General features: G+C 42.2%; 1 long non-coding RNA gene across 4 annotated transcripts in view; it reads left to right on the top strand.

The window, feature by feature from the left end:
- The first annotated feature begins 5,701 nt into the window (after window positions 1–5,701).
- LOC103349250 (large ribosomal subunit protein eL31-like) overlaps window positions 5,702–26,985 on the top strand; it is a 36,901-nt gene continuing 15,617 nt past the window's right edge. For 3 of the 4 annotated variants that reach the window (XR_011379492.1, XR_011379493.1, XR_011379494.1), the window contains exons 1-2: window positions 5,702–5,905; window positions 26,339–26,650. This is a non-coding gene — a long non-coding RNA (large ribosomal subunit protein eL31-like). Of the gene's footprint in view, window positions 5,906–22,300; window positions 26,651–26,985 lie in introns of those variants that run through there. The other variant, XR_011379495.1, reaches the window with a different exon arrangement.

The following is a 26,985-nucleotide window of genomic DNA, read 5'->3' as shown; positions in this document are numbered from 1 at the left end:
AAAAAACTGTCACAATTTTCCTTGTCTTATTCAGAAAAACAAATAAAATATTGCATTCAAACTGCATGAAACTAAGAATGACTTTCATGAGAGAGAATAAAGTTTTGGCTGGCACCGTGGCTCAATAGGCTAAACCTCCGCCTGCGGCACTGGCACACTGGGTTCTAGTCCCTGTCGGGGCGCCAGATTCTGTCCTGGTCCCTCCTCTTCCAGTCCAGCTCTCTGCTGTGGCCTGGGAGTGCAGTGGAGGATGGCCCAGGTCCCTGGGCCCTGCACCCGCATGGGAGACCAGGAGAAGCACCTGGTTCCTGGCTTCAGATCAGCACGGTGGGCTGGCCTGCAGCACGCCAGCCTCAGTGGCCATTGAGGGGTGAACCAACGGAAAAGGAAGACTTTTCTGTCTCTCTCTCTCTCAGTGTCCACTCTGCCTGTCCAAAGATTAAAAAAAAAAAAAAGAACATTTTTTCCCAAAGAAACCCTTTATTTATTGAATACAAATTTCACAAATACAACTTTAGGAATACAGTGATTCTTCCCACCATACCCGTCCTCCCACCTCCACTCCCACCCCATATCCTCCTCCCTCTCCCATTCCCAGTCCCAATCTCCATTAAGATTCATTTTCAATTAATTTATGCACAGAAGACTAACTCTGTACTAAGCAAAGATTTCAACAATTTACATACATACACAAAAAAACTGAGAACAAATTTTACAGTTAATTCTCATAATACAACAGATTGAGGACAGAAGTCCTGCATGGGAAGTAAGTGCACAGTGACTCCTGTTGTTAATTTAACAACTGACACTTTTATTTATGACGTCAGGGATTACCCGAGGCTCGTCATGAGCTGCCAAGGCTATGGAAGCCTTTTGAGTCCACAAACTCTGTCACTATTTAGACAGGGCCATAATCAAAGTGGAAATTCTCTCCTCCTTTCAAAGAAAACTACATCCTTCTTTGATGGCCCCTTCTTTCCACTGGGGTCTCACTCACAGAGATCCTTCATGTAGGACTTTTTTTTTTTTTTTGGCCACATTGTCTTCACTTTCCATGCCTGAAACGCAAGAGTGTTTTTGTTTTTGTTTTAAAGATTTATTTATTGAAAGGCAGAGTTACAGAGAGAGAGAGGCAGAGAAAGAGAGAGAGGTCTTCCATCCACTGGTTGACTCCCCAGATGGCCACAATGGTTGAAGCTGCGCTGATCCAAAGCCAGGAGCCAGGAAATTCTTCAGGTGCAGGTGCACGGGCCCAATTACTTGGGTCATCTTCTACTTTTTTCCCAGGCCATAGCAGAGAGCTGGATCAGAAGTGAAGCAGCTGGGACTTGAACCAGCACTCATATGGAATTCTGGCACTGTAGGCGGTGGCTTTATCAGCTATGCCACAGCGCTGGCCCAATGATAAAGTTTTTAACAGTGAATTTTTAACTTGGGGATATTTGACTGAGTGTTTGAATGCCCTGCTATGCTCACTGGCTCTTTTCAGAGGACCAACTATTGTTAACTGCATGCATTGGTCTCAGTAATAATAGCAAGCACAATAACAACTCATGTTTATTAGTTATTTCTCTGATCAAATCACTGTTGAGTCCCGGACATAGAACACACTGAATTCTACATAGTCCTAATCATTGGTTATCATCTATTTTTCAGTTCAACAAAGTGAGGCAAGTGAAGCGCTTGTCTGGAGTCACAGAGGTTAAGAGGAAGTGAAGGCAGAGTCTGAGCTTTGCCTATGATGATGTCCATAAGCACAAACAGAATGCAGCAGGAGGGGTCCACCAGCCCCACCCACTGACATCCTTCAGGTCAAAGTCCCAGTTGCTCAAAACAACTGAAACTGAATCACTGCATAGGTACATTCAGGGCTTTTCTATGTCCAACTGCAGACCTGGACAGAGCTTTCTTCTGCTTAGCTTACTTGAATTTGTGTTAAAGAAGCAGCAAGTCTCAGGTCGATGCCAGGGGACCTTTAAAAGAAAGCAGTTGTAGAATTATTTCAAGGTGGTTCTTCATATTGCTGAAATGCGTTCTCTCCCAGAATGCAACTTTTAAAACTCACCAAAGATTTAAGACGGTGGCTCCCTGAATTTTGGCAAAGATAGTAGATATTTTTCTAGCTTATTATTATGAAACAGAGTCATAGTGAATGTCTACTTAGCAGGCACTGAATGTAGCACTTGACATGTACTGTGGCCATGGCGTGTAAGGTTAGCACTTATGTGCTTTTCACAGATTTGGAACTTGAAGCTCCAAGTATGTTAAAGATCACACAGCTACTAGGCGGTGACTTGAGGACTGAATCCCTGGTTTATGCGATTACAAAACTCTTATTCTTCCTGGGGTCCCACTCTGAATCCCACCACAGAGCTTCTAAATACAAATAAGGACAGATAGCAACCTATAGGATGAGTCTCAGTTGTCAGTGTATCCACTGAGAGCTTTTGGGTGGAAAATGCTAATGAATGACAAGCATTTCACCCCACTGCAACTTCTCTTCCAGCTTATATAATTTTGATGTCCAAGGGAAGACAAATCGAGTGATAGCAGATTCTCTGTGTTTTCCAAACAAACAAGGTGTAGGAGGGTGGGGAAATGGTGTGACCTTGTTCTTGAGATCAGAGATGCTCAAAGGCCTGGGAAAAGGCCCTCCAGGGAGGACACACTCACTGTTTCTCACCAGTTCAGCTCAGGGTCTGTTGTCTAATCATTTTCTTATCACTAAATATTGCATATTTACACAGGTGCTTCTCTGCTTTAATTGCCTGGAAGCAGTCACTGGGAGCAAGGCTGTGGGCCTGAGCTTGGGCGATGTGGTCCAGCTGCAGTCTGACAGGTAAATAATTACCACTAATCAAAGCCTAAGTGAATTCACGTTCTTCAAAGTCAGAGCGGGAAGAAGGGGACATGGGTTATAAATGAACTGTTAGGAATATTGGAAGAAATAAGAGCTGGGCAGTCTAGTCTTAGATGGAAACAACAAAGAGAGCAGTTAACATCAGCAAGACCTCAGCTGCCATGTGTATTACAGCACAAAGACCTCTGGCCAGACACCCCCTCCACACCCCTCCCCCCACTCCCATTTAGGCATAGTTTGGGTATCTTAGCAGCCTCTCTGGGTCTGTGCAACAGAGTCTGATGAGCTGTATCCTTTTCAGTTCTCAGAGGGTGTAATTTCCTGATCTCATTACACCGAATTCAGATGTTTTGACATCAAGGAGCGGGGGGATTCTTCCTCTGGCCTCTCTATCAGTAAATAGTACTTACAATAAATATCAAGAATGCACACACTTGCTGCTTAAGAGCAGGCCATAGCGTGTTACTAAATGAATGGCCATCCCTCCTCGGGGGGCCGGTGGGTTTCAGCAGAAATTCCCAGAGTCTTTATGAAGGATGCCTCCCCCACCACCAAGGCCTGACTCCGTGCGCCATGCACTGGGGAGTTCTGAGGACATTTGTGCAAAAGCCAGCCCGCACCCACTGCACAAAGCCTCTCAGCCTTTTTTCAAAGTCATTTTTCAGTTTCCTGGTAATGAAGAAAACAGGTCTGATAATTTTCAATAATATACTCAGGAAATGAGTGGTGCAGCTTTCAAGCCGTTGCCACAGAAATCTAGTTCAATCAGTGCTGGGAGCAAGGCCTGACTGAAGACTCCGTCTGTGTTGGGGGAGCAGCCAGGAGAGCTGCAGCAGCCACAAGAAGGCCATATTTTGACTGGTTTTCATCAAAGTGACTCGGGTGGTTTTTCTCTTTCTTTTCTCCTTCCCACTGCTTCTTCTAAAAGCATTTGACTCCAAAGCAGACAAAGAATTCTGTAGTTGTAATTCAAAGTGCTCCGCTGGGGGGTGAAGGATTTACCTATGGTCTGATTCCCAGCTAGGAGGAAAGCAAAGGACCAATGCATCAGGGGAAAAATATGAAACTGCTTGAGCGTCTCTTCTTTGTTCTCTTAACCCTGAAATTGTGCTGCATATGTCTTTGCCCTCAGCAGAATTCCCACCCAGACCTTGAAGGTGGAGATCTGGGAGAAATGGATGCTCTCTTTTGTCAGGGTGAGCACCCCTATATCGCAGTCTGAGAGAAAAATCCCGGCATCAAAAGGAAATGGCTCTAACTAAGGTCGTCCAAGATGCAATGCTATGTGCTGACTCAGGAAAACTCAAGGGCAACATGCTGAAAACATTTGCAGGCCTGGAAAACAACTGGTTTAATAATTCAGCACGCTTTTAAGTTACAAAGAAAAATACATAAAAACAAATAAACCCTTTCCCAAAGTGATGTTGTATGGTCAGACACTCCTGAAAACAAAGAAGCAAAGCTCACCATCCGAGGCAAATTCAACTTTGTGAAACCCTGTGACAACTGACGAATCTTCCAGGCAATACCACACCCCAAATGGATGAATGGGAGAGTCTTTTTCACAACTACAAAATACTCAGATGAAAAGATGAAATGGCCAGTTGATGCCCCAGATTTATTTTCATCTGGGTGTCATATAGCTCTGTGTTTTCCTGAGGATATTCCGAGAGTTCCCAGAGACACATCGGGGTGTCTGCCTTGGCATTGTTCACATTTTGCTCAGGGGCTGTCCCAGGTGCAGCATCCTAGGCCTCTACTCACAAGAAGCCAGGAACACCCCCAAAGCTGTGACAACTAAAAGTGTCTCAGACAAAGCTAAATGCAAACCTGCCACTAGTGAAGGAGCATGTGGCTTAGCGTGCCTTAAGTGAGCTGTTTAATTTCATAATCAAGCAAGCAGCAAAGGTAGAACCTCCACAGTGTCTGCAAAGCCTTCCCCTCTACCCTAACACTGTGATTAATCTGACTTCAACATTATTGTAGATGCTCTCTCGATGGCCTAATAGCTCTAGACATCCAGGAATAAACACTCTGCATGAAGAAGTCGCTATTCGTATTTCCTCTCAGTTCAGAGATGTTCACTGGAATGCAAGGAAAGAACACACAGTTGGCCCAACCTGGGTGTGGGAAACTGAGCCATATGTAATTGCTTACATTTGCCCCTTAATCCTTGTTAGTAATTTCCGTTAGTTGAATGAATAGCCAAAGTCTAAAGAGCCTTCCAGATCCACCTCAAAGCTAGTTGAATGAATAGCCAAAGTCTAAAGAGCCTTCCAGATCCACCTCAAAGCAGACTTCTATAACCCTAAGTGACAACACCGTGATGTGATAATGGAAGGAGAATGGAATTTGGGAATTTAACACCTAGGATATTCTGCTTACCAACTCTGGGGAGTAACTTCCTTTAGCATCTACTTCCTTATCCGAAAGAAGATCACTGTAACTGTCTTGCAAAATGTATGTAAGTAGAAGGTAAGACATTGAAGCCCGTGATCCAGAACTTGATATGTAATAGGCAGTGAGTATAGAACAGCATTATAGTGATTCACTGAACATCTGTGAAACATAAAAGATTCAAATGTTGGGAACACTGTCATCCACATGGGAGACCCAGATGTAGCTCCAGACTCTTGGCTTGGGCATGGTCCTGTCTTGGCTGTTGCAGGCATCTGGGGAATGAACCAGGAGATGCAACATCTCAATCTCTATCTGTGTCTCTTTTCGGTTACTCTTCCTTCCAAACAGAGGAAAATAAGTATTTTTATAAAAGGAAATTATTTTCATGAGGGGTATAGCAAGGCAGAGGATTTGGTTATGGTTACTCAGCTTTTCTAGTATGTCAAGTACTATGCCATGTGCTTTTACATGAATTAAATTTCACCCACGAAGCTTGTTTCCTGCTTATATGGATAAGTTCCCTTCTTTGGTTTGCTTGCTTGCTTATCTATTGCCCATCCCTGTCACTTAAAGGACAGCAAGAAACATGACTGTTTCATTACTGGCGTACTCCGCTGTCTCAAAACTTCAATTGATGCTGAAACAGTAAGTGACTCCATGCAAGAAGCAAAGTTATCTCCAGGATATTTGATTCTCTTCTTCTATCGAGTGTTCTTGATTCTTTAATGCAGATTTTTTAGTATTGATTCTTTTCTCATTCTTACACCCAGCAACCTGCTCCTGACCCTCACACTGCCTTTCGTGTAGATGACCCTTGTGACACTGTCATTGTCACATGGTTTCTAACCTCTGCTCTCTCTTACACCCACGCTCTTTGATGTGCTATGGCATCTTCCTCCCATTTCCTCATCAGTGTTCCTCAGGTGGATTGTTATCATTGACTGGGTGTGGGCCAACATATTCAAGTCAGAGTCAAAGCCTTTCATTGTGGACCCCAACTTGCCCTAATCCATTTCACCTCCTACCATTTACCAATGTTACACCAAGCAGACCATTATTTTCTTGAATAACTGGCAAGTGAACATCAAGATTATCCTGCCATTTATTTAGTATATAGCTTATTGAGTGTCTCCTGGGTTTCAGGTACTACGCACTATGTATGCTGCAATAATAAGCTGTCCTCTGTCCCTTAGAGTATAAAAGATTATTGGGGACAAAGGCATCCAGACAACTGTGGTACAACTTCAGTCCACTTAGAAAGAGCTGACTGGGTGTCAGGTAGGCATGTGAAAGTGTCCGTAATGCACATCCAGAAGGTATGAGACACCTGCTCGTGGGTGGGAGAACAAAATCTGATAACCGAAACCTAAACGATGAAGACAGCTTTGCTAGGGAAAAAAAGAGATTAGGGACCATGCGCATACCTTGAGAGAAAGAATACGGTTCAAATGGCAAAATGAGAAGAGTTGAGAGTATTTAAAGAGGAGACTGAAAAGGAAGGAGGAGAGGGAGGGATGACAGATTTTGGAAAGGCTATGGCAACCACATACAGGGGTGTAAGCTACAAAGGGAATTACAAGATTTTCTTTTTCTCTTTTTCTATTTTTCAGGATTCATTTATTTAAAAGTAGAGTTAGTAAGAGAGAAAGAGAAGAGACAGAGAAATCTTCCATCTGCTGCTTCTCTCTCCAAATGGCTGCCAACAGCTGGGGCTGAGCCAGACTGAAGTCAGGCGGTTAGAACTCCATCCAGATCTCCCACAAGAGTGGCAGAGGCCAAAACACTTGGGCCATCTTCTGCTGCTCTCCCAGGTGCATTAGCAGGGTGCTGGACCAGAAGTTCAGCAGCTGGGACTCAAAAACAGGCACTCATATGGAATGCTGGCAACATCACAGGTGGTGGCTTAACTCACTGCAACATGGTACTAAATAAATTATCATTTCTTTATAAAACTCAGGCTTAAAAAACAAATCCATACCCTTGGCTCTAGGTAGAAAAAGGGAATGTCCACTACAGTGTGCAAGATGATTTATGGCGGAGAAGTCTGGAGGAGATCTGAAGAGTCCATCCTCACTTCTTCCATGAGTCAATAGCTATTGTACTGAGCCATGCCTCAGTTTCCTCACCTGTCAAATGTAGGGAATAGAATGACTATATGATCTCCCAATACCTTCCTTTTATGAATCCGAGCCTCTTATAGGGGTCTTTTTAAGGCTAAAAATATACTCAGAACAATCATCTGAGGAGCTTACTGGAACTGTAGAATCACCTTCTGAAAAGTAGGTATTGTAGGAGTGAGGTATCCCACGTCAATTTCATGCAAGTATTTCAGACAAACCTTCGAGAAGCTCTGAGATGGGCATTGAATCACAGTGCGTTGAATAGCTGCTCGGGATGCCGTATCCCATGTTGACATGCTGGTTCAAGTTCTGGCTGCTCTGCTTTTCATCCAGACTCCTGTGATTTGCCTGGGAAGGCAGATGATGGCCCAAACACTTTGGATCCCTGTCACCCTCGGGGGAGACTGAGATGGAGTTACTTGGCTGGGATTGTTGCAGGAGACTGAGAGATCTCTGTGTTTCTTTCTCTGCCATTCTGCCTTTCAAATAAAAAAAAAATTGATACGCAAATAAATAAATCTTAAACTTCTTCCAGAGGCCCTGTGATAGAACATCCCCATTACTTGTTTCACAAACAGGCTTGGGAAGGCCCAGTCCTTCAGGAACTAGCGTGCATGTAATCAAAAGGAGCTTCACACACCCAATTAAAGCTTAGAATGTAGAAGCCAAATTACAACAGATCATTTCATGACATTAATACAGACAGAATAAAAATCACCCCTTACTGCTCCAGAACTGGGTGTCATGCCTTGTGCCAAGTACTTGCTACCCATTAGCCCTCTAATTGTCATAACCAGCTGCACCAGGCAGGCGAACTACATCACCAGGTTCCAACGTTAGGGGACCTAAGCATAGAGGTAAGACACAGCATTTGTGTTGAGGAATGTACATCACTGATGGTGGCAGACTTTGGCAATTACTTTCTGGTTTCCCATCATCTGATCATTGATGTTTCAACCAGGTATCGAACAGGTTAGCCCCTTTCTTTTTTGCAGATCCCCAATCACTTAGCATTGTAACTAAAAACTCTTTCATCATTGCCTAGCCATAATATATGATAAAAAAGCTGCCACTTTGCAAAGATGTACTCAAGGCAAGCAATTTCCCACCTCCCCCTTGCTTTCCAGTTGTGCCACTAATCAGGTGAGATGAAAATAAACTGCACTGTAGAATCCAGGTATGGAATTTTTGCAAAAAGTAACCCACCAACCTTGAAATTGGCAGTCCTTTAAAATAGGATGAGTCCCTACACACAAAACCATAACTAACATCAAACTAGAACAAGACTAGCACCAGGTATTCTCAATGAAAGAAATGGAACATAAGGGAATTAGATTTTAAAGGCTAAGCATGGATTCAGACTTAATCAATGAATCGGGCATTCTGATACTAAGGATTATTTCTTCTTGGCATTGAGAAAGGTGACAGAGTAACATGAATATGTGACACATACAAGGCTTTTAAGCATTATGTGCCTTCAGTTTTAGTTGAGAGACACTAAACATTTTTAACTGCGAAAGTTGCTTTCTGGAGGGAACTTACTCAATAATGTCTGGAATCAATTACACTGTCAGTGTGATTCCCCTGAAGAAGACAACCAACAGAAGATAAAGTGGCCACCGTGGGACAAAATGGACTTTGGAGTCAGAAAGAACTGTATCTAAATTCTTGCTCCACAACTTTATAGCTGTGTCTTTGGTAAGTGGCAAAATTTCTCACATCAGTCATGGAAATACCAACCAAATTTTGAACATGTACCTTGAGAATGAGAAACAACAAGGGTAACATAGCTTTACAAAGAGACAGCACTCCACAGGAGCTGTCATGGTTCCATGGTATTCAGGAGAACTGGTTTCCATGAACTGATTCACACAAATTCTCCCCACAACTCCAAGTCCCATTCAAAAGTAAGATTGAAAACCTACATTGCCATGCACTTTTCCACGGATATCTTCAATAACCATTCCAAAGCAGGTTGCCTCTTTCACCTATGTCCACCACAGTACAAAGGGTTCCTTACAATTTAGTAGAAGGCATTGTTTTATGCATGGTTTCCAACATCCTTATTGCCAAAAATTTCTCAAAACCAAGATTTTAGACTCACATATATCAAATAGATGACATATATTAAATAAATGTATGTATTTTCCCCACTCTTTATTAACCTAAAGCATAAATAATTTTCCCATAGGGTTTTTGAATTGACATCACTCATTCATTAGTAGGTATCTACACAGTACAATGTGTTCTGTGCTGTGGATACTACACAATATAATGTTTTATGTGCTGGGGATACAGTTGGCCACTGTCCACATGTTGATGTCAGCGACAGACAAGGGAAACATGCAACAGCATAGGACAGGGCCAATGAAAAGGCAAAAGGAAAGCATTAAGGGAGCACATGGGAGATGCGTTAGGTCTGACTTTGAGAATTAGGAATGGCTTCCTTAAGAATCACACTACCCAGGACCTGAGGATGAGTGGGAGACAAATTAGAAAACACAGCAATAATGTTCTGGACAAAGGGAACCAAACGTGCAAGCCTTTGAAATGTGAGAACAAGGTAAATTCCACCAAGGGAAGACTTTCCATGTAGTAGAGTATGACCTTCCCAATGTAATTAGTCCTGTGATCTTTTTTTTTTTTATTTGACAGCTTAGAGTTATAGACAGTGAGAGAGAGAGAGAGAGAGAGAGAGAGAGAGAGAGAGAGAGAGAAAGGTCTTCCTTCCATTGGTTCACTCCCCATATGGCTGCTACGGATGGCGCCTTGCCAATCCAAAGCCAGGAGCCAGGTGCTTCCTCCTGGTCTCCCATGCAGGTGCAGGAGCCTAAGCACTTGGGCCATCCTCCATTTCCCTCCTGGGCCACAGCAGACAGCTGGACTGGAAGAGGAGCAACCGGGACTAGAACCTGGTGCCCATATGGGATGCTGGTGCCACAGGCAGAGGATTAACCAAGTGAGCCATGGTGCCAGCTGACCTGTGATATCTTACGTTGGCCAAGGGTTGATGTTAAGTAAGCTTAATGCAAATTACTCTCAGGTCACTATTGCCCTCACATGCCCCTGAGGATTTATAGAATCTTAACTGGGGGCACCAAAAGGCTGTGGTTCAAACAACTTAAAGCTACACTCCCAGCTCCATAGTTGAGAATTTTCCTAACTTTGGGCATTGCACTTGTTGTTACCATTGAGAGTCAGTTTCCACATGTATAAATAGAAGAGTAACACCTTCCTTGCTGAGTAGCTGGGGTGAGACTCTTAAAATAACTAATGGACTGGCACACGGTAGATAATCAATAAATCACAACTACACAGGATTCCATTTTCTGCAAGCTTTTTGAAGTTCGATTATATTAGCTACCACTTACAATTGAAATCCATAAAATTCCAACTAGTAAAATACTAGAATGAGTGTGGTCAAAGCCCAGTATTTCAAATTCATTTTTATTTTGGAAACAAAAAATTTTCATTAATACTAATTATACTATAACAATCTTTGCTTCTGTTAGCGCTTAGGTGGGTTAGACACTGTGGGAGGCATTTGTATTCTTATTTAACTGTTATAATCATCCAATCAAGTAATTTGGATTTCATAAAACATGGCCCTCATTTTCCACCAAAAAACAAAAAACAAAGGTTCTTGAACTTAAATACATTTTCACATTTTGGGTTAAACAGGTTTGCTTCCTGCACAACTTCTCAGAGATTTTAAATCTGAAAATAACCATCATCAGATCCAAAACAGAGTAAAATAGCCCAAAAGATATTTGACCTCAAGAGCCTTTCTTGGTTGGATTTATGTTAAGATTCTTATTTAAACATACTTTGTGAAGCTCAACGTTATCCCGGAGAAAACCAGGGCTCAGAAAATTAACTTGCCCGATATCACATCAACTAACAGGCAAAAGGGGCCTTGATTTGAAAACTTAACTTTCTAACTCCAAAAACCACACTCTTGGCCACAGGACTATTTTCAAAGTGGCTCCAATTCTTAAAAAATGTTTAGGCTGCAAAATTATAGGCTACTGTGCAACATGCTTAGCATTTTTTGGAGAACCAGCAACCTAAACAAAAACCAAACAACTTCATAGGATACTGTCATGAAAAATAAAACTTAAAGGATAGCAGTAACCCCAGCAACACAAATAGAAAAATGCAAAAAGAAAAAGTCATTTGGGTCCTTAGAGCCCCAAAATCAAGGATCACTTGCTAACCAAGGGCACAGATTTTTCTATGTATTTGAGTTTTCTTCCCTCTCTCCCTCTTCCCCACCCAGCTCAAAGCTGAAGCTCCACCCCCATGGCCCAATTTTTCTGTAAATCTTGTACTATTTCAGTGGTGCTTAGTGACAGCACACACCTGACTTCTCTTGACAAAGGCAACTGCAGCTCACCACTGAGCATATTACTAAATAAATAACTTGTTTAACGCAAACCTAATAATCCCTCCACAAAACTCAGAGAATATGAGAAAGAATTACACCATCTAGTCCCTTGGCATTATGGGAACAGGCGAGACTTTCATTTACTCCAGCAGTCCATATGTTTGAAGGTCAAATAACACCTGGGTATTTCTTTGAAAGAAACTAATTGAGCCTGATGATTTAGAGTCAGTCTCGCTGAAAGACTCACTGGATCACCCACAGTAAGGCAAGGCTTGCTTTCGGAAACGTTAGATCTCTCCAACCCCAGCTTTTGGAAATAGCAATGAATATTTGATGCAGTTTGAAGATTGAGACCAGGATCAAACTGAGAACAAATAAAGAGAAGGGAATGCTTCCCAAATGCCTTGAAAAGGTGCCTTGCCCCAGGTGCTGAGGGTGGTAAAGGCATCAGAACCAACCAAAGGAAAATCAAGCAGAGGGCGCTAAAAAGGAATAGTTCTCAAACCTTAACCATGCATAGAAAGCACCTGTGAGACATGTTAACAATGCAAGCTTCCCAGCTGGCCTCCCCCTTTTGTCTGCCTTTCAGCTTGTTTTCATGGAAACCCTGTGGGTAGGAACAACACAGAATAAACACAAGCAGAGAGCAGTTTCATTGCTGTGGGAGCAAGGGCATTCACTCACCTATTTGGTTGGCATCACATGCCACTATGCACACAGGAGGTTGGTTGAGTGTGTGCTCTGGTGGCTCTGACCTAAAAGCCACAGATGGGATTTGCGGTGGAACAACCCCTCCCTGCTTCGGATTGCTCTGCCAGTTTCATAAACACATAGGATCTCGCATCGTGTACCTCTGTATCACCTACTGCCATTGTGAGAGAGTTCCCTACTGGACTGTCCCTACCTTTGCCTCTACTTGACTGTCAACTCCATGATTGCCCAGGCCTATCTAGGTAACTACTGCATCTCGCAAATCCTAGCATACTACATGAGGGTATTCCCTAAGTATTTGCTGAATAAATAAATGTGGCATTAGAAACCAATGGCAGGACTAATAATTTTCTGCAGTACGTATTTTAGGTGACGAATAGTTTTTGAAACAAAGAAAAAGTGCACAGCTATTTGTTTTTTATCTTATAATTTTAAGATGTACATTCTTTTTTAGGAATTACATTCTCTGCTTCCATTCACCCTCACTGTTATGCTTGACAGAGATTATGGAAACTGCAACAATGATAGTAGCAATGGCGTTGTAATGATAATGATCCACAGAGCTAAGATTTATGAAAGACTTGCGTGCCTGACCCTGTGCTTCATTTGTCCATGAATTGCCTCAATGATTCTGTGAACTATGTATCTCTTTTATAACATGACCCCTCATGGGAATGGTCCATGAGGACTTCAGTTTCGTCTGTGCTCTCAACAGCAGTTATCAAATACTATAAAGGAGTTTCTTTATTCATGCATGTATTCACTCAACAAATATCTGAGTTTGTGTACTATTCCGGTAGTAGATACTGTGTAATTCTTTTGTACTTTATAGTTTAGTAAGAGAGATATTGTTCAATAACCATACAAATAAAAAATAAACCCAGCTATTTTAAGTGCTACAAAGAAGCACCATATGTGGCCAGGATTGTGGCACAACCATTTAAGCCGCAGCTTGTGATGCAAGAATCCCCTATGAGCTCAGGTCGAGTCCTGGCTGCTCTGCTTCTGAGCCAGCTCCCTGCTAATGCAGCTGGGAAAACAGCAGGAGATGGTCCATGTGCTTGGGCCTCTACTGCCTATGTGGGAAAATCTGTATGGAGTTCCAGGTTCCTGGCTTCAGCCTGGCTCTGATTCACCCCGCCACTGTGGCCATTTCAGGAGTGAAACAGCAGAGAGAGGATAACTCTTTGTCTCTTCCTCTCCCTCTCTATACTTCTGCCTTCCAAATATTTTTTAAGAAAAGAAGCAATCTATGGTATTCTGAGGAATTTATCCTAGGCAGCTTTCCTGAGCTAAGACCAGACCCAAAGGGAGAGCAGACATTAACTAAGGAAGGAGAAGAGCAGGAAGCATTCAAGCAGCAAGGAAGAACCGTGCAAAGGTCCTGTGGTAGCAGCATACCTATGCTATGTGAGAGAATGAAAGAAACCTATAGGAGATTGGACTGGTAACAGCAAGAAGGCATAGACAACCAGAAAGGCAGAGAGACTCAGGGCCAGTGTTGTGGTATAGCAGGTTAAGGCACTGCCTGCCATGCCAGCATCCTGTACGGATGTTGATTCATGTTCCTGGCCACTGAGGCAATCTTGGGGGTGAACCAGTGTGTGGAAGATCTCTCTCATTATCTCTTTCTCTCTCTCTCTCTCTAACTCTTTCAAATAAATAAATAAATAAAGATAGGGAAGCTGCAAACCAGAGATTTTAAAGCTTGTTTATACCCATCAGAATTACCTGGAGGGCTCATTACAACAAGTTTCTGCATTCCATCCCTAGACTCAATGATTCAGTAGGTCTTAAGGGTGACCCAAGCTTTTGGCATCACTACTGGGTGATAGTGACACATTTCTAGACCATACTTTTAGAATCACTGTCCTAGACTATGGAGGGCCTGATAGGTCACACGATGGCATCCTGGCTGTATTCTAAGAAGAAGTAAAAGTAATTGAACACTAGCTGTGGGAGTGACAATTATATCATGAAAAACAAATCCCTGTAGCTGCAGAATGGAGAGACGTCTGCATTTAGGTCAGCACGGCTACATGAGTGAGAAGGTAAGTTGCAGGGTTTAGGAAAGCGACGATGGCAGTTTGGACTAGGGTGATGGCAGCAGAAACAAAAGCACATGGACTTAAGAGAGATTTGGAGGGTGAAACCAATAGGGCTTGATGATGAATACCAGGACTACAAGAGAGAGCGGTTCCTTGGCTTTCACTTGAGTAACTACACAGATGCTGGTGGAGTTTGCTGTGCGAGACAGTGGAAGAAGACAAGGCCTGGGGGAGAGGATTATGAGCTCAGTCTTGACCTGCTGAGTGGGAGGAACCTTCAAGGGATTCAAAAGATGGAAAGTAGACAGTTGACAGTTGATATGTGGGTCTGGAGTTAAGTGGTGAGATCAAGACTGGAGATAATACCAGTGAGTCATCTAAGCACACATGTGATATGGAACCATGGAGGTGGATGAGATCACCAGAGAGAAAAAGTAGAGTAAGAGGAGAGAGCCTGGGACCTCCAGCATTTAATGTCTGGTTAAGAGGAGATGAGCCCACATAGAAGAAAGACAAAGAACACTAGGGTACAAATCTGAGATGTAGATGCCTGGAAGCCAAGGGAAGGGAGAAGGCAGTTAGAAGACAATACAACTGCTGCTCTGAAGTCAAATAAGAACACTTAGGCAGAACTATTGGATGTAGGAATATGAATGTGGCAAGGAAGAGAGATAATTTAGCAAAGGGAGAGAGGGGAGGTGGGAGTAAGCTCCAGCTGAAAGTGGGGTGGGGAGGAGGATGTTTCATGTTCAATCTCCATTAAGTATTATTTTTGGTCTTTCTCTCTCTCTCCAGTTATAGCCCAAACACTTAATTTCCCCTTCCCATCATGGTCAACTGGACCAGGAATTCTCTCTCTCTTTCTGACCTCCTATTCCCTCTCTTACCACTCCAATTTGACTTCTGGCCCCATTTCATTTTTGTTCAACACCATATCCATTTTTTATGTGTTATATCACACAAAATAGTTGGAAAAAATGTACCTGCTCTTAACCAGAAAGATCTTGTGTCATTTTTTAAAATGAAATCTCAAGACTAAAAATACCTAGGTCCACAGGGCTGGCACTGTAGCACTGTGAGCTAAGTCTCCACCTGCGGTGCTGGCATCCCATATGGGGGCCGGTTCATGTCCCAGCAGCTCCTCTTCTGATCCAACTCTCTGCTATGGCCTGGGAAAGCAGTAGAAGATGGCCCAAGTGCTTGGGTCCTTGCACCCCTGTGGGAGACCCAGAAGAAGCTCCTGGCTTCTGGCTTCAGATTGGCCCAGCTCCAACTGTTTTGGCCATTTAGGGAATGAACCAGCAGATGGAAAATCTTTCTGTTTGTCTCCTTCTCTCTGTCTATGACTCTACCTCTCAAATAAATAATTTTAAAATCTTTAAAAAAAAATTCCCAGGTCCTGTTCTTCTTTCTCTCACTGGCTAATTATGTTTGGAGAATGGGCAATCATGGGAATATTTGCTGACGAAGTGAGTGGAAAGAAAAGAAAATGCATAACAATCTCCCAAGTCCTGTACCTGTGTGTGGAGTCTGTCTGAAAGTCTACGTAGGACAAAATTTTTTTTTTTCTGGCTCAGATTACTCTCTGCTCAACAGCAAGCTTAATGTTCAGGAGTGAGAGCCAGGTAGATTAGGCACAAATCTTGCTTTTGCAACTTTCCACCTGTGTGACCTTGAACAAGAGGTCCAATCTCTCCAAGGCTCATTTTTTACAGTTAAAATAAGCATACGAATACATACCTGAAAATGTGCTTTGAAGGATTACTAATTCAGCACCATGCCAAACACGTAGGGCAATTTTTACATCAGAATAATCATGACAATAGTGGCCAACATACCACAAAAAAGATGGATCAGACACAGGCATACAAGAAAGTATTGTTTTCCAAAAGTTATTCTAAAATCCTGAGTATTTATTGGGTTTATCTATAGTAGGCTCTTTAAAGATCTTTCAAATACATCCTGCTTTTAAACTCCTCCAGCATGATTGTGCCTTCTATCAATATTGTACTCCACCAGAAAAAGAGCTTGTTGAATTTGCTTCTTAAAATTAAAAACTCGCAAGTTTTTATTGAAAATGGACACCATCCACGTATTGATTCATTCACTAATCCCACAAATCAGTTCCAAATACTTAGTAAAAGGGCCCAGGCTAGGATCAAAACCAAAAGAAACAGATGTTACTGCTGCTTTCAAACTGTTATCCTGCCAGATAGATTTGAGTCATAGCTGAAAGCAGATGAAGAATCGACAGGTTGTATGCCATGGAGAAGGAAGAGCTGTGTTTTTTGCATGGTTTCTCTGCTTCTGATAATAAAATCATATAATCCTTCCATCAAGATTTCCACATGAAGTTTATCATCTGCCTTTTGCCATATTAACAATGGCAAAAATGTCATTTATGAAAACATCTCCATTTAGGAACATCCCTAATCAACTCATTAAAATAATAGCAATAATGATGATGATGATGATGAAAGCCTTTAGCTAGTATTTAAAAGCAATGTCCAGGGGCCGGTGCTGTGGCGCAGAGGGTTAATGCCCTGGCCTGACGTGCCGGCATCCCATATGGGCACGGGTTCGAGTCCTGTCTGCTCCACTTCTGATACAGCTCTCTGCTATGGCCTGGGAAAGCAGTAGAAGATGACCCAAGTCCTTGGGCCCCCGCACCCACGTGGGAGACCTAGAAGAAGCTCCTGACTCCTAGCTTCAGATTGGCAAAGCTCCTGCCATTGTGGCCAATTGGGGAGTGAACCAACGGATGGAAGACCTCTCTTCTCTCTCTCTGCCTCTCCTCTCTGTGTAACTCTGACTCTCAGATAAATAAATAAATCTTAAAAAAAAAGATTTATAAAAGCAATGTCCATGCATTTTACCTGTTCTATTTCTTCTACCCTGGGAAAAAAGTATCCTCATGAGAAGGAGGCTAGTATCTGCATTTTGTATGAGATGAAGCTAGGAAAGGTTGCGAAATCTGTCCAAATTCACACAGTGTGAAGTGCAGAACCAAGGCCTAAAAGCATGAGCTAGGGCAGAATTCCCTTTTGAAAATTAACCTGATTTACCTCCAAAAAAAAAAAAAAAAAGTTCCAGATTTCTAAAATTTTACATCTCACTTTCCCTGCCCACCGACTCTTCAAAGGTCATAATAATGCTGACAATCAAGAGTGACCTTTCTCATTCTAGCACTGGTTGCTCGGTGAAGCAGCATGGATTGGTTTTCATCCTCTAAACCCAGCTCTCCCCAGTGCCTCTCCTAGCGGGGGCGACCCATCTCAGTGACCCTCAAGTGCTTTCTGTAAATTAATCACTCTGAATCCCGAAGCTCAGCAAAAACATTCTCAGTCTAACCCAAGAACAACAGCTATTTCTGACACCACAAGAATGCTTCCTCGCATTGCCATGAAGGCCTCTGAGAACAGCCATGAGGAAATGGCAGGGCTGTTGCGAACTGTGAGTCCTCCAGAGCTGGTGGCCTACAGAGCTGAGCAGAAGGACAACTTTCCTCCAGATAAGGGGTTCCAGCTGTGGACCTCCTCATGGAAAATATCATCTTCCGAAGGAAGTTCTCCTTCCAGGGTCAGTTGGGATTCTCAAGGAGAGACACAAACAAACCGGGTTAGCTGAACTTCACATTCCTGCCCCATTTGGGGTCTACTTTTAATGTAGACGGTCTAATCGTTTCGTGCTGAGGATCTGAACGCACTGTGAAGTGGTAAAAACCGTGACGATCCTAGTTGGCATTCAGCATAGATCGTCAGATCTGCAAACTGAGGATATTCCAGGCTTAAAACTGAATCAACTCTTTGGAGCAATCATTATGTCAGCCTCTGTAGTTGAAGGTCCTATAGATCATTGCTTTCTACTTCTTTTTTTTTTTTTTACTTTCAAATACACTTTTATTTAAAAATACCAGTTTTAAAAGAATCCCAATATATTTTACAACATTTTTAACAGAAGGAATTAAAGAAAGGATTACCATCTTATCAAGAATGCTGCCAACAAAGGTCCTGCGGTTGCTTTCTACTTCTTATAACTTTCTTGGATATGAGAATTATCATCATTCCCAGTTTATTGTTGAGAATGTGATTTAGTAATTTGCTCAAAATGTTCACAGTTTTTTAAAGCTGGGCGATGGGTATACAGGGCCTCTTTACACTACTGTATTTTCTTTAATTTATTTATATTTAAAATTCTCATAATAAAAGGTTGCCATGGCAGTTGATCTATTTTTTCTTCTTTTCTAATGGTATTTTTTTAATTTTTAAGTTTTATTTTATTTATTTGAAAGGCAGAGTTACAGACTCAGGGCAACAGAGAAAGAGATCTTCAATCTACTGGTTTACTCCTCAGATCACTGGGCTGGGCCGGGCCAAAGCCAAGAGCCTAAAACTCGATCCAGGTCTCCCACATGAATAGCAAGGGCCCAGGTACTTGGATCACCTCCTGCTGCTTCCTCAGATGCATTAGCAGGGTGCTGGATCAGTGGTATTCTGATATAGGATGCAGTGTTGCAGGCAGTTGCTTAATTTCCTGTGCTATAATGCTAGCCTAATATTTACATTTTTAATGTATTTATTTGACAGGCAGAGAAACCTCCCGCCCCCCCCCCCCCAACACACACAGATTGACAGAGAAAGAGAGAGTTCCCATTAATTGGTGCATTTCCCCATATGCCCACAATGGTGAGGAGCGAGGCAGAAACCAGGTGTTAGAACTCAACACAGCTGGCAGGGAGACTTGAGCCATCACCCAATGCCTCCCTGGCTGTGGACTCATAGGCACTCCCATATGGGTTGCCAGCATTTAAATATATATATATATATATTATTTTTTTTGAAAGACAGAGTTACACAAAGAGAGGGGGAGAGAGAAAGAGAGAAAGAGAAAAAGAGAGAGAGAGAGAGAGAGAGAGAGAGAATCTTTCATCCACTAAAAGATGGCCTGGGGCTGGGTCAGAGAGAAGCTAGGGCCCAGGTGCATCATCCCATCTCCCACATAGGTGGCAGGGCACAGGGACTTGGGCCATCTTCTGCTGCTTTCCCAGGGCATTAGCAGGGAGCTGGATAGAAAGGGGAGCAGCCAGGAGTTAAAGCAGAATCCATATGAGATATTGGCACTGCAGGCAGCAGCTTAACCTGCTGCATCATAGATAGTGCTTATTGGCTACATTTTAACTGCTAAGACAAATACCTATTCTGCTGTTGCTCTTACAATGTCTGTGAAAATACCTCACTCATGAGTGGAGACCCTAGTTTCAAACTCAAACCTATTAGCAAGCAAAATCCAATTTCTCAAACACAACCATGCTGTTGAATATCACCCCATCAACACTTTTCACCAATTTCTACCTGGTGCCAAAAGAACTTCCTAGAAAACCAAAATTAAAAAAAGTCAGTTCATTTGATTACTAAGCAGCAGGCAACCATCCTAAAATAATTCTTGGATTGAAATTCCTGAGCATGTTACATGACAAGAACCATTTTGTAGGTAAAAATGGCCGAGTGCTTCTTCAGACCCGTCGAAGCCATGTCCTTACCACAAATAAGCTTTATCTATTTATTTATTTAGCATACCATTTGTGGTATAAACACCTGAAAGAGTATCATAGGATCAAGAACAGCAAGCAGGGCATCTGGCTGCAATCCCAGCATAAAGTGAGCACCACATTTGCTGTTTCCTTGTTATCTACCCCTCAAGTTAGAACCTCATCTCAAATAATGACAGGGAGATCTTTTGGACTGAGTCTACAAGATCCTTTTATTAAGTACCTCACAGCAAAGCACAGCTTGTGTTTCTGTAACCCATCCCTGGGGATTTCAAGGCTGCTGTTCCCTCGTTTCTTAAAGTAGCCCATAAAATAATACCTGTTTGCTAAGTGAAACAAACAGGCTTATTTTCTTCTGGTAGAATCTTATAAACCTCTGTAAATCATCCAGCCATTTTCTGATATTGGAAAACCAGGCCTAGGATTTACCCCTACATCCATTCTCTAACAACCACAAGGACTGCACTTTACTCCCATGCCTTGCCATTTCATTGTATGCACGAGGAAACATGAGATGGCTCCCTCTTGCCAAAGTTTGGTTTAAGTGGATCTCAGACTTGCCTGAGGGATCATTTCTGGAGAAGCATGCAGTTCTGGGAAGCATCAGTCTCATGTGTCATGGAGCAAGCATTGCTTAGTTTGTAAAACGAAAAAGAAAAGAAAGCAACTTCTCTGTGGAGCTTAAGAATTTAAAGGGGGGATTGGAGGAATGGGAAGCCTGCTGCATTGTGGTCTTTCCTTATCATGAACAGGGCTTATTCAGATAATCCTCCTCAGTGGAGAGGGCTCTGATGCTGTGTCTTCAAAACATGAGCAAAATATTTAGATTCATCATGAATACTGACAAAAGAAGCCAGACAACAGCCATTTGCTGGCCAAATCTGTTTTTCCATAGACATCTATATAAGGCATGGATCATTTCAATATTATCAAAAATATTAAATATTTTAAAATACAAAATGTTATTAAAATATCATTTAAAATATTAAAATATGTTTACATACCTATTGATACAAGAAGTGAAAAATGGATGTATTAGAGCAAACCCAATATCTTGACACCATAGAGGGGATATCTAAATTCAACAAAGATTCACCCTACTTGAGACCCAGCTCAGCCCCCACTACCAGTGGGTTTAAGAAAACCTATCGTTTTTGTTGGGCTTCATGTCTTAGTCCAGGAGTTTTTATGCTTATCAAGGGCTATATCCCATTTATATCACAAATAGTAGACAATATAACCAACAATTTAGAAATATTACCATTGTAGTCTCACTATAATATGGAAGAGAAATAAAGAAAATCAATACATAATGACACATTTAAAAACCAAGTGTTTGGGCATGATTACACCAGAAGATGTACAGATGTGTGCATCTACTTCCATCAAATCATTATGGATTTTAGGAAAGTTAGAAAACTGATGGCTTGCTCACTTTTCATTTAATATTTTGAAATGAGAACTAAGTAAGTATATTCATATATATGAAGGGTTCTCAGAGAGCACATGGGAAATGACCATAACGAAAAACTATGCATGGCTTTCAACATTTTTCTGTATCAAAGTAAACTTATCTTTCATTTCCCTTTTCTGTGAATTTTTGAAGCACTCTCAAACACACATATAATTACCACAAATCTAACAGCCACAAACTCAAGCTGATACTCAAACTCAAAAGTTCAACATTGGTGAGATTTTCTGAAATGGAACTGCTTGGCAAAAGTCTGAAGGGAATCAACTCTAACCTACCATCTGTAATTGCAATCATGGAAAATATGATAATATTAAAGCTCAATCTATCATTTATCATCTATCTCCTATCTCTATATCAGGCTGTCCAGGTTCTACAACATAATTGTCAACATATTTTCAATTAAAGAAATTACAAGCAGGACATCTTAAAATCATTCAGGACATGGGAAAATTTCACATTTGGTATGTCCATCTCATAAATGCCTACCACCCCCAGACCCCACCCACCGATATTATCCCCTCACCAGGACAACTGAGACCACCTCCCCTGTTTCTGAAAAGCCTTTTGCTGGTTGTGTTGTGCTCCAATTGAGAAACAATGTCCAAACCAAGCCAAAACTTTCCTTTGCTTTCTTAGGCGTTTTGGCCTGTGGTCCCCACAAGGTGTGCCCTGTGCTCTCTTTCTAGATAAAGCCTTTGTCCTGTTTAGAATTATGTCCCTCACCTTTGACATGGTCTGCCACTAGCCCGACCAGCTGGACCACATGTTTCCTACTTCTGAATTCTAATGTCATTATTTCTAAGGACCACATAAGCAATTAGCCACCTACTAACTCACATGAAAATTTGTAACTTTCATAGGAATGAGACTTATCCTTTCAAACCAACTGTAAACTGCTTAAAAGCAATCTTTTCAGTGTCTCCATTAACACATTCTGTGAAGGCACTTGTAGGCCAAGGTTGACCTAATAAAGACAAAAACTTGGAGAAATAGATTTCACACTCTTTGGACATAGTAAAATACATATGTAGAGCAGGTCAGCCTGTACCTCAAGATTCCAAGTCATTATTTAACCTGAATGTTATTCCCACAGCACAAACATACACCAATCCCCATCCATAACAGCCAGTGGTCCTGCTCATACCCATTTTGAACATATTTCTATGACACTCAGAAACCAATCCATCTATCTTTTCTAACACAGCATTTCTCAAACTGTGGTCTGTATGTACAACCTGAGTCAGAATTAATTGAGGGCATTTGCTAAAAAAAAAAAAAAAAAAAAAAAAAAAAAAAAAAAAAAAGTAGTAGGTGATGTCCCCTGAAATTTACTTTGATTCCTGTATAATTCCTAAATGATTCCTGTTCTGTATAATAAACATACAATCAATGATGCCAATTCCTTTACCATGAAACCATTTATGTATCTTTCCTGAATGTGATTAGGCTTTTACATTAAATGGAGCATCCAAACAAAATTAGAAGGCAGGGATGGGCCTGTGGCACAAAGGTTAAGATGCCAGTCGAGGTGTTGACATCTCGTATCAGAGCACCTGGATCTGAGTCTTAGCTCTGCTTCCTATGCCAGCTTCTTGCTAATATGCACTCTGAAAAGCAACAGTGATGGTTCAGGTAACTGGGTCCCTGCCAGCCACGTGGAAGATATGACTGATTTCTGGACTCTGCTTTGGCTTCTCTCTCTCCCCCAAATAAATAAAAATTAATAAATAGAAAGTCAAAATGAGAAGGCAGTCTCTAAGTCCAACCATCCAATCCTACATACCACAAACTGCATGAAAATGAGACAAGACACAAGGAATGGAGTTATTGTGGTACTTAACATTTAGTGATGCTGTCTAATTTATTTCATGGCTTCTGCTTGTGCCATTTACCTATTAGCCCATTAGTGTTTTGCCTATGTGATACATCATTTTGCTAGACACAATCTCAAATTCATTCCCTGATTTGTTCCAATATACAGCTGAAATAAAGTCAAGTCATGCCAAAAGGATGACATACCATCAGGAGATGATATCATGGGACAGAGGGGGAGTCAAGACTGGGAAATTCCCTGAACTGCATTTGTGCTGCTGAATTTGAACTCCAGGGAGATAACGATATCTTATTTACTCCAATCTCCCACTCCCCTTCTTGAACCTGGCACAGTTGAGAGGTGGATAACTTAGCAAAATATATCTAAAAAATGAAGCATTCATATGAAAACATAAAAGTGGAACCCTCAACATTAATGATAAGCCACAATTCATTGATTTGTTAAGTATTTGTACATGTCCTAGTATGTGGATTTAGCTCTGCGAGGCCACTGCTACTGTTCACAATTTAAACGTAATCATCACAAGAGCTACATTAATGGAGTATTGAATCCATCAAGTGCTGTAGTCACTGTGTTTCACAGATACTATCTCTTAGATATTATTTCATGTAATCTTCATAGCGACTCCAAAGAAGCAGGTACTCCTATTCTCATTTGGCAGATAAGAAAATGAAAGCTTACCGAAGTAAAGTATATTTACCCTTGGAAGCAGAACAGGTAGAATTCCAGCCCAGATCTGTCGGCCTTTAAAATCTGTGCTCTTAACCATGCTGCCCTTCTCTTCCTAGTTGGGGTGGTAGATACAGGTATAATGAAACACAATGATCAGACAGCTGGAGGTCCCAGGGACAATACAGCATGAAGGGTCAAGGGGATAATAGTGAGTATACAAGGGATGAGTTAAGAACCAGGTGTGATGACAGCAGTGGCCATAGAGGTGTGGGGTAGAGGTCACTCTTGGAAGCAAAGTGGGGTATGTCAAGGAAAAGGAGGCATTCAGGCTTGGAGGTCAAGGAGGCCGTAGCACTGCACACAGGTGTGGGTAGACACACATGAAAAGAGAAGAGACAGAGTTAAGTGACTCAGAAGGTTGTAAGAGATTCAGCTGGAAGCAAACACCACCAGAGAAGCCCACACAGCCACCTGCACCAATGTCTCATGAAACTTCTGCAAACAAGTCTCTTACACCTCATGCAAATCCTGGCTCCTTTGTTCTCCAGCTCATCAAGCTAAACCCAGTGAGTCATGTCCTGGCCCTCACACATATGTTCTTAGCCAGTCTGCAGACACCCAAAAGAAAGGTATATGAAGGAGGAAACTACCTATCTAGGTTGCACCGCAGGCTGGGCCAACTATGATCACTGATGAGGAAACCTCTGTTACTATGGCTGAACCTGGAAGGTCACCAAGAAGTGGAAATTAGCTAAAGAGAACTAATGTAACTCCACTCCATGGGCAAGAACAGCTGTATCCAAGGACATGACGAATAGAGGATGACTCTCCAGGTAGGCAGGGGACCACTGATCTTGTAGTTCTTGTCCCTTCCCCAAACTAGAGGCTTGTTGAGCCTTTTCTCTCTCTGTCTCCTCCTTGGGGAGAAAAGGCCTTCAGTCCTTTCACTTAGGCATGCATGGGAAACAAAGTGTAGAAACCCTTGTGTGCAGAATGACCATGTGGGAGTGTGAGCCTCGGTCAGGCTCTGTGCAACAGATTGAACAAGATACACATCTTGGGGCCAGTGATGTAGGAGGTAAAGCCTCTGCCTGCGATGCTGGCATCCCGCTTGGGCACCACATTGTGCACCTGCTGCTCCACTTGCCATCCATCTCCCTGCTAATGGCCTGGGAAAAGCAGTGGAGGATAGCCCAAGTGTTTGGGCCCCTGTCACCCATGTGGGAGACCGAAATGAAACTCTTGATTCTTGGCTTTGGCCTGGCCCAGCCCTGGTGATTGCCGCCATCTGGGGAGTGAACCAGCAGGTGGAAGATATCTCTCTCTCACTCTCTCTCTCTCTCTCTCTCTCTGCATAAATCTTTCAAAAAACACATGTCTTAAAAAAAGATAATCATCTTTTCCTAAAAAAAAACCAAATAAAATTTAACATAACATGGAATGTTAAATACCCAGGGGAAAGGCACTAAAACTATACATCAGATCCACCTAATACCAAACATTTTACATGGAACCACCTTGTGTAGTCAGGATCACAACGGCCTTATCAGGCTAGTGCCACAATCATCCCCATTTGCAGATGAGAGATCTGAGACAGAGCCAGGTACATATACCTGGTTCTGCTATAAGGCTGGTTTGTTCTAACATGGTTGAAATAGCAGTGAACAATTCATATATAATGTGAATTTTGTGGCTTCAGTGTTTGCTTACGTTCAGTCCTCACTACAAGAAATTCTAGATGAGTATGGAAAACTACATCTGGCTGAACTGGACCACAGGGGATACACAAAACCTCCCACCCTCCTGTAACCACCATCTGCCATCCACCTGAGTTCAGGGCATTGCTATCAGTCACACCATCCACATCAGGTGCTGTGGATTTCCCTCCCATTCCTAACAATCCTCTCCTGGCACTTTCCAGTAACTCATAAGCTCTAGCCCTTCCCAAACCCATATCCACAAGCAAATACCAGGTCTTTTGGAGGTACAGTTCCATATTCATTGTCCTATCTGTGTATTCTCAGCAATTTTTTAGGCTTATCAGTTTCCTATCTTGTGTGAAAATGTATCAGTGATGATGCTTTTGTGTGTTGTGTACCATTCAAATTTCATTCATAATCTCTGTGGCTTTCATTGCCCAGCTTTGCAAAGAGTGGTGTATTTTAGGCATACATGTGTTCCATTAAAACATAACTGCAGCTTGCCCATGTTCGCATGATGCAGTAGTGGCCCAGCAAGAACTCATGCCTAATCTTCTGCTTCCTTTCCAATTTGGGCCTTGTAGGACGGCTCCTGCAAGGAAAGGTGGTGAGAAGGGCAGTTCTGCCATCAACACAGAAGTGACTCCAGAGTGCACCATCTACATTCACAAGCACATCCGTGGAGTGGGCCTCTGGAAATGTGCCCCAGGCACTCAAAGCGATCCAGAAGACTGCTGTGAAGGAGAGGGGTCTCCAGATGTACACACTGATAGCAAGTTCAACAAAGCTGTCTGGCCAAAGGAGCAAGGAACATCCTGGACCACATCCACCAAACAAGCTCTACATATCTGGCATCACTTAAAAATCTGTAGACACATAATGTGGATAAGTACTGGGTAAGTGCTGATTAAAGTTAAAAAAATGTAAAACAAATAAACAAAAACAATACCCTAATCTGCCAAGGGACTCAGCCTAGCTGCTGCTGCCGCTGCTGCTGCTGCTTCTTTAAGGATTTACTTATTTATTTGAAAGGCAGAGTTACAGAGAGACAGAGAGAGAGCCCACTATCTTCTATGCACTGGTTTACTCCTCAAATGGTCACAATAGCAGGGACAGAACCAGGCCACAGCCAGGTGCCAGAGCTCCATCCAGGTCTTGGGCTACCTCTCTCAGCCTAGCTTCTTAATCCCCACATTTTTTTGCTTTGGCATCCATGATCTCTTTTAGTTGT

Source organism: Oryctolagus cuniculus, chromosome 10 (genome assembly GCF_964237555.1).
Source record: "Oryctolagus cuniculus chromosome 10, mOryCun1.1, whole genome shotgun sequence".
NCBI lineage: Eukaryota > Metazoa > Chordata > Mammalia > Lagomorpha > Leporidae > Oryctolagus > Oryctolagus cuniculus.
The sequence above is the reverse complement of the archived record's forward strand: the minus strand, read 5'-3'. Positions and strand labels throughout refer to the sequence as shown.